Here is a 9,955-nt window from a genome sequence, read left to right as displayed (position 1 = left end):
TCTTTGGCCCATTTTTGGGCCTCTATGTCAATGTCATCGTTAAGTTTTTTCAAGGCATCGCCATTCGGTTCTTTTTTAAGAGAGATTTATAGGGTTTCAATTTCTACCTCCAATTCATCAAGTGTCTGTTGGTTTGCGTCTTTAAGTAGAGACATGAAGCCCATAGAACAGATATCAGCATATGATTCCCATTTAACATTGAATGATTCATCCAGGGTGGGGAAAGAAGGGAAGATTGGGACACGCAGACCTCTGGGGATGAGATTTTTTTCTATATACTTAGAGAGGAACGCGTGATTCCACCAAATAGGAGTACGTTTTTTTAAAAGGCTTTTAAATTTTGTGACATTCTCTTGTATAGTCGGATCGCCCATTGGTCCACTCATTTCAGTGTCATTAAAAGTTTTTCCTCTTTTTTCCTCTTTTTTAGAAATAAATTCTGCCTAGGACTGTACGAAACCACTGTCCTTCAATTTGATTCCTGTCCCCTCTATGTGACATTCTTGCTCTTTGTCGTGCATCTAGGATCACCCTCTTTAATAGATCTATGTTTTAGTGCTTCCTGCATTGTTTTTAATTTTATTGTTTTGTCATTTTAACCATATAGGGTCTAATCCGGTAATGGACCTTTTTCTCTTTCCCACTACTTCCCTGCTGCCATTAATGTCGATGGTGCATCCTCCACATCATCACCTTTGGATTACGGCTGGACAACAGCCACCGCTTACTGATTACAAGACTACATTTAATGAGCATATGAAAGACCTTTTTTTTTCTATGTCTGTTATACACTTACTCTGTTCTCAGTGCTGTGGTATCTGCCGGCCCATTACTACTTCTCCCTAGGTGAGGTGCGCGTGCGCTGGGGGCTCGCCCGGCCGCGCGTGCTCCCGGCCGTCTAGTGGCCCGCCCCGTATTCCTGGGGCCCACCTTCGGCGAGCTCTGCGCACGCGCATGTTTGACGGCCGGTGGGCGCCTGGCGGCCAGAGCGGGTCCGCGGCGTATGCGCCACAACATACCTACTGGGCAGTTCCCATCATGACCACGTGACTCATCATGCGGCGGTCACGCGACCAGTTGATTTACATAAAATCAGGTTTTTTTCCTTATTCCCTTATCGCCTCTTGAGAAAGCCGGTCTCCTGGCGGCAAAACGCGCGTCGAGGCGCAATCCTGCACTATAAACAACCACTTTTTCCTCCCTAAAACCTGGCGGTATCTGATTCTTCAGTGGTGGTAAGAAAGCCTTATTTATATATCATTATGACCTACTGCTAACCCGTACATTGTACTAGATGACCATATATTTAGGGCTTACCTGCCAAACCATTTGTATTCACACGTGTGGCTACTTTATTACATGCACCTTTTTAGGGAGTTTTTGGAATATGTTATTGACACTCATTTTCTGTTTGTCTAATTATGCTTGATTTATGACAAATACCCCCTTCTTTCCCCCACCTCTCTCTTTTATATTTTTTTGCATTAGAAAAAAATAACTCTTTTATACCTTTAAAGACTCCGTATTCCTCCTTGTTTTTTGATTCTTTATTGATGAACCTGCACTCGGAGTTCCTGGTCCTCAATTAGGATTTCCGGATGACTTGCTCTCCATATGTTTGGTAAGAAAGGTGGTTGTTTCTGGGTGCAGCCACATCTCCACTGACGTACAGTACAGACCAAAAGTTTGGACACACCTTCTCATTTAAAGATTTTTCTGTATTTTCATAACTATGAAAATTGTACATTCACACTGAAGGCATCAAAACTATGAATTACCACATGTGGAATTATATACTTAACAAAAAAGTGTGAAACAACTGAAAATATGTCTTATATTCTAGGTTCTTCAAAGTAGCCACCTTTTGCTTTGATGACTGCTTTGCACACTTTTGGCATTCTCTTGATGAGCTTCAAGAGGTAGTCACCGGAAATGGTCTTCCAACAATCTTGAAGGAGTTCCCAGAGATGCTTAGCACTTGTTGGCCCTTTTACCTTCACTCTGCGGTCCAGCTCACCCCAAAGCATCTCGATTGGGTTCAGGTCTGATGACTGTGGAGGCCAGGTCATCTGGCGTAGCCCCCCATCACTCTCCTTCTTGGTCAAATAGCCTGGAGGTGTGTTTGGGGTCATTGTCCTGTTGAAAAATAAACGATGGTCCAACTAAACGCAAACCGGATGGAATAGCATGCCGCTGCAAGATGCTGTGGTAGCCATGCTGGTTCAGTATGACTTCAATTTTGAATAAATCCCCAACAGTGTTACCAGCAAAGCACCCCCACACCATCACACCTCCTCCTCCATGCTTCACGGTGGGATCCAGGCATGTAGAGTCCATCCGTTCACCTTTTCTGCGTCGCACAAGGACATTCCTTGTGTTCTTTAGCCCAAACAAGTCTCTTCTGCTTGTTGCCTGTCCTTAGCGGTGGTTTCCTAGCAGCTATTTTACCATGAAGGCCTGCTGCACAAAGTCTCCTCTTAACAGTTGTTGTAGAGATGTGTCTGCTGCTAGAACTCTGTGTGGCATTGACCTGGTCTCTAATCTGAGCTGCTGTTAACCTGCGATTTCTGAAGCTGGTGACTCGGATAAACTTATCCTCAGAAGCAGAGGTGACTCTTGCTCTTCCTTTCCTGGGGCAGTCCTCATGTGAGCCAGTTTCTTTGTTGCGCTTGATGGTTTTTGCAACTGCACTTGGGGACAATTTCAAAGTTTTCCCAATTTTTCGGACTGACTGACCTTCATTTCTTAAAGTAATGATGGCCACTCGTTTTTCTTTACTTAGCTGCTTTTTTCTTGCCATAATACAAATTCTAACAGTCTATTCAGTAGGACTATCAGCTGAGTATCCATCTGACTTCTGCACAACACAACTGATGGTCCCAACCCCATTTATAAGGCAAGAAATCCCACTTATTATACCTGACAGGGCACACCTGTGAAGTGAAGACCATTTCCGGTGACTACCTCTTGAAGCTCATCCAGAGAATGCCAAGAGTGTGCAAAGCCGTCATCAAAGCAAAAGGGGGCTACTGTGAAGACCCTAGAATATAAGAGATATTTTCAGTTGTTTCACACTTTTTTGTTAAGTATATAATTCCACATGTGTTAATTCATAGTTTTGATGCCTTCAGTGTGAATGTACAATTTTCAAAGTCATGAAAATACAGAAAAATATTTAAATGAGAAGGTGTGTCCAAACTTTTGGTCTGTATTGTATATGGAAAATGAAGCTGGCAGGAGTTGGTGGATGCCATAACGCAACATGGAAGGATCCTTGAGATTTTATATCAGACAAGTCCTGTAAAAGACAAACACAGCAGTGCCAGTCACAATGTCAGCAGCAGCTTTACCACAAAATGGCTCAGACTTCACATTGATACTTAGTGGTTAGATGTTTTGTAGATAAACTGTTTGCCAGTACCCAATCCATGCAAAATGTTGGAAAAAGTTAAAATGGATTAAATCCACTGAATCCACCATGGTTTTTTTTAAAAAAAATTCTTTACTCACCTCCAGTGAGGTTATCATAATTAAGAAATAGAAAAAACTGTCCGGCACTTCCAAAACAAGAAATAGGTTACTAGGAGAAGCTACCTCCATAATCAAGAAATGATTAATAATTTCCATGAGAAAGGTTACAATAATCGATGCCTTGATAACTCCATGGACCGTGCACGAAAGACCAGAAGGGCGGATCTTCTTAATCAAAATCTTCCAGTACTGGAACACGTGTTACCCTCAATTATAACTCTCAACATAGTCAAGTTCAGGAGATCCTTCAAAGCTATTGGTCAGTTCTATTATGTGAGGACACTCTCAAAAAGTATTTGCCATCATCTCTATCTATTACTTAAAGGCACTCTCATAATCTGAGAGATACAGCTGCATCTCACTAAATTAGAATATCATCAAAAAGATAATTCATTTCAGTTCTTCAATACAAAAAAGTGAAAATCCTATATTATATAGAGTCATTACACACAGAGGGATCTATTATATAGAGTCATTACACACAGAGGGATCTATTATATAGAGTCATTACACACAGAGTGATCTATTATTTAGAGTAATTACACACAGAGGGGTCAATTATATAGAGTCATTACACACAGACGGATCTATTATATAGAGTCATTACACGCAGAGGGATCTATTATATAGAGTCATTACACGCAGAGGGATCTATTATATAGAGTCATTACACGCAGAGGGATCTATTATATAGAGTCATTACATACAGAGGGATCTATTATATAGAGTCATTACACACAGAGGGATCTATTATATAGAGTCATTACACGAAGAGGGATCTATTATATAGAGTCAGTACACACAGAGGGATCTATTATATAGAGTCATTACACACAGAGGGATCTATTATATAGAGTCAGTACACACAGAGGGATCTATTATATAGAGTCATTACACACAGAGGGATCTATTATATAGAGTCATTACACACAGAGGGATCTATTATATAGAGTCATTACACGAAGAGGGATCTATTATATAGAGTCATTACACACAGAGGGATCTATTATATAGAGTCATTACACACAGAGGGATCTATTATATAGAGTCAGTACACACAGAGGGATCTATTATATAGAGTCATTACACACAGAGGGATCTATTATATAGAGTCATTACACACAGAGGGATCTATTATATAGAGTCATTACACGCAGAGGGATCTATTATATAGAGTCATTACACACAGAGGGATCTATGATATAGAGTCATTACACATAGAGGGATCTATTATATAGAGTCATTACACGCAGAGCGATCTATTATATAGAGTCATTACACACAGAGGGATCTATTATATAGAGTCATTACACACAGAGCGATCTATTATATAGAGACATTACACACAGAGGGTTCTATTATATAGAGTCATTACACACAGAGGGATCTATTATATAGAGTCATTACACACAGAGGGATCTATTATATAGAGTCATTACACACAGAGGGATCTATTATATAGAGTCATTACACACAGAGGGATCTATTATATAGAGTCAGTACACACAGAGGGATCTATTATATAGAGTCAGTACACACAGAGGGATCTATTATATAGAGTCATTATACACAGAGGGATCTATTATATAGAGTCAGTACACACAGAGGGATCTATTATATAGAGTCATTACACACAGAGTGATCTATTATATAGAGTCATTACAGACACAGGCATCTATTATATAGAGTCATTACACACAGAGGGATCTATTATATAGAGTCAGTACACACAGAGGGATCTATTATATAGAGTCAGTACACACAGAGGGATCTATTATATAGAGTCATTACACACAGAGGGATCTATTATATAGAGTCATTACACACAGAGGGATCTATTATATAGAGTCAGTACACACAGAGGGATCTATTATATAGAGTCATTACACACAGAGGGATCTATTATATAGAGTCATTACAGACAGAGGGATCTATTGTATAGAGTCATTACACACAAAGTGATCTATTATATAGAGTCATTACACACAGAGGGGTCTATTATATAGAGTCATTACACACAGAGGGATCTTTTATATAGAGTCATTACACACAGAGGGATCTATTATATAGAGTCATTACAGACAGAAGGATCTATTATATAGTCATTACACACAGAGGGATGTATTATATAGAGTCATTACACAAAGAGGGATCTATTATATAGAGTCATTACACACAGAGGGATCTATTATATAGAGTCATTACATGCAGAGTGATCTATTATATAGAGTCATTACACACAGAGGGATCTATTATATAGAGTCATTACACGCAGAGGGATCTATTATATAGAGTCATTACACACAGAGGGATCTATTATATAGAGTCATTACACACAGAGGGATCTATTATATAGAGTCATTACACGCAGAGGGATCTATTATATAGTCATTACACACAGAGTGATCTATTATATAGAGTCATTACACGCAGAGGGATCTATTATATAGAGTCATTACACACAGAGGGATCTATTATATAGAGTCATTACACGCGGAGGGATCTATTATATAGTCATTACACACAGAGTGATCTATTATATAGAGTCATTACACACAGAGGGTTCTATTATATAGAGTCATAACAGACAGAGGGATCTATTATATAGAGTCATTACACACAGAGGGATCTATTATATAGAGTCATTACACACAGAGGGATCTATTATATAGAGTCATTACATGCAGAGGGATCTATTATATAGAGTCACTACATGCAGAGGGATCTATTATATAGAGTCATTACACACAGAGGGATCTATTATATAGAGTCATTACACGCAGAGGGATCTATTATATAGAGTCATTACACGCAGAGGGATCTATTATATAGAGTCATTACATGCAGAGGGATCTATTATATAGAGTCATTACACGCAGAGGGATCTATTATATAGAGTCATTACACACAGAGGGATCTAATATATAGAGTCATTACACGCAGAGTGATCTATTATATAGAGTCCTTACACACAGAGGGATCTATTATATAGAGTCATTACACGCAGAGGGATCTATTATATAGAGTCATTACACACAGAGGGATCTATTATATAGAGTCATTACACACAGAGGGATCTATTATATAGAGTCATTACACGCAGAGGGATCTATTATATAGTCATTACACACAGAGTGATCTATTATATAGAGTCATTACACGCAGAGGGATCTATTATATAGAGTCATTACACACAGAGGGATCTATTATATAGAGTGATTACACGCGGAGGGATCTATTATATAGTCATTACACACAGAGTGATCTATTATATAGAGTCATTACACACAGAGGGTTCTATTATAAAGACTCATTACAGACAGAGGGATCTATTATATAGAGTCATTACACACAGAGGGATCTATTATATAGAGTCATTACACACAGAGGGATCTATTATATAGAGTCATTACATGCAGAGGGATCTATTATATAGAGTCATTACATGCAGAGGGATCTATTATATAGAGTCATTACACACAGAGGGATCTATTATATAGAGTCATTACATGCAGAGGGATCTATTATATAGAGTCATTACACGCAGAGGGATCTATTATATAGAGTCATTACACGCAGAGGGATCTATTATATAGAGTCATTACACGCAGAGGGATCTATTATATAGAGTCATTGCACACAGAGGGATTTATTATATAGAGTCATTACACGCAGAGTGATCTATTATATAGAGTCATTACACACAGAGGGATCTATTATATAGAGTCATTACACGCAGAGGGATCTATTATATAGAGTCATTACACACAGAGGGATCTATTATATAGAGTCATTACACGCAGAGGGATCTATTATATAGTCATTACACACAGAGTGATCTATTATATAGAGTCATTACACGCAGAGGGATCTATTATATAGAGTCATTACACACAGAGGGATCTATTATATAGAGTCATTACAGACAGAGGGATCTATTATATAGAGTCATTACACACAGAGGGATCTATTATATAGAGTCATTACACATAGAGGGATCTATTATATAGAGTCATTACACACAGAGGGATCTATTATATAGAGTCATTACACACAGAGGGATCTATTACATAGAGTTATTAGACACAGAGGGATCTATTATATAGAGTCATTACACACAGAGGGATCTATTATATAGAGTCATTACACACAGAGAGATCTATTATATAGAGTCATTACACACAGAGGTATCTATTATATAGAGTCATTACACAGAGGGATCTATTATATAGAGTCCTTACACACAGAGGGGTCTATTATATAGAGTCATTACACATAGAGGGATCTATTATATAGAGTCATTACACGCAGAGTGATCTATTATATAGAGTCATTACACACAGAGCAATCTATTATATAGAGTCATTACACGCAGAGGGATCTATTATATAGAGTCATTACACGCAGAGCGATCTATTATATAGAGTCATTACACACAGAGGGATCTATTATATAGAGTCATTACACACAGAGGGATCTATTATATAGAGTCATTACACGCAGAGGGATCTATTATATAGAGTCATTACACCCAGAGGGATCTATTATATAGAGTCATTACACACAGAGGGATATATTATATAGAGTCATTACACGCAGAGGGATCTATTATATAGAGTCATTACACGCAGAGGGATCTATTATATAGAGTCATTACACACAGAGGGATCTATTATATAGAGTCATTACACACAGAGGGATCTATTATATAGAGTCATTACACGCAGAGTGATCTATTATATAGAGTCATTACACACAGAGGGATCTATTATATAGAGTCATTACACGCAGAGGGATCTATTATATAGAGTCATTACACACAGAGGGATCTATTATATAGAGTTTTTACACACAGAGGGATCTATTATATAGAGTCATTACACGCAGAGGGATCTATTATATAGTCATTACACACAGAGTGATCTATTATATAGAGTCATTACACGCAGAGGGATCTATTACATAGAGTCATTAAACACAGAGGGATCTATTATATAGAGTCATTACACGCAGAGGGATCTATTATATAGTCATTACACACAGAGTGATCTATTATATAGAGTCATTACTCACAGAGGGTTCTATTATATAGAGTCATTACAGACAGAGGGATCTATTATATAGAGTCATTACACGCAGAGGGATCTATTATATAGAGTCATTACACACAGAGGGATCTATTATATAGAGTCATTACACACAGAGGGATCTATTATATAGAGTCATTACACACTGAGGGATCTATTATATAGAGTCATTACACGCAGAGTGATCTATTATATAGAGTCATTACACACAGAGGGATCTATTATATAGAGTCATTACACGCAGAGGGATCTATTATATAGAGTCATTACACACAGAGGGATCTATTATATAGAGTCATTACACACAGAGTGATCTATTATATAGAGTCATTACACACAGAGGGGTCTATTATATAGAGTCATTACACACAGAGGGATCTATTATATAGAGTCATTACACACAGAGGGATCTATTATATAGAGTCATTACACGCATAGGGATCTATTATATAGTCATTACACACAGAGTGATCTATTATATAGAGTCATTACACACCGAGGGATCTATTATATAGAGTCATTACACACAGAGGGATCTATTATATAAAGTCATTACACGCAGAGGGATCTATTAAATAGTCATTACACACAGAGTGATCTATTATATAGAGTCATTACACACAGAGGGATCTATTATATAGAGTCATTACACACAGAGGGATCTATTATATAGAGTCATTACACACAGAGGGATCTATTATATAGAGTCATTACACACAGACGGATCTATTATATAAAGTCATTACACACAAAGGGTTCTATTATATAGAGTCATTACAGACAGAGGGATCTATTATATAGTCATTACACACAGAGGGATCTATTATATAGAGTCATTACACACAGAGGGATCTATTATATAGAGTCATTACACGTAGAGGGATCTATTATATAGAGTCATTACACACAGAGGGATCTATTACATAGAGTCATTACACACAGAGGGATCTATTATATAGAGTCATTACACGCAGACGGATGTATTATATAGAGTCATTACAGACAGAGGGATCTATTATATAGAGTCATTACACACAGAGGGATCTATTACATAGAGTCATTACACATAGAGGGATCCATTATAAAGAGTCATTACACACAGAGGGATCTATTACATAGAGTCATTACACATAGAGGGATCTATTATATAGAGTCATTACACACAGAGGGATCTATTATATAGAGTCATTACACACAGAGGGATCTATTACATAGAGTTATTACACACAGAGGGATCTATTATATAGAGTGATTACACACAGAGGGATCTATTATATAGAGTCATTACACGCAGAGGGATCTATTATATAGAGTCATTACACACAGAGGGATCTATT

This window comes from Phyllobates terribilis, unplaced genomic scaffold (assembly GCF_046119375.1).
Source record: "Phyllobates terribilis strain yellow unplaced genomic scaffold, ASM4611937v1 Scaffold_82__1_contigs__length_6685932, whole genome shotgun sequence".
NCBI lineage: Eukaryota > Metazoa > Chordata > Amphibia > Anura > Dendrobatidae > Phyllobates > Phyllobates terribilis.
Note: the sequence above shows the minus strand (reverse complement) of the source record.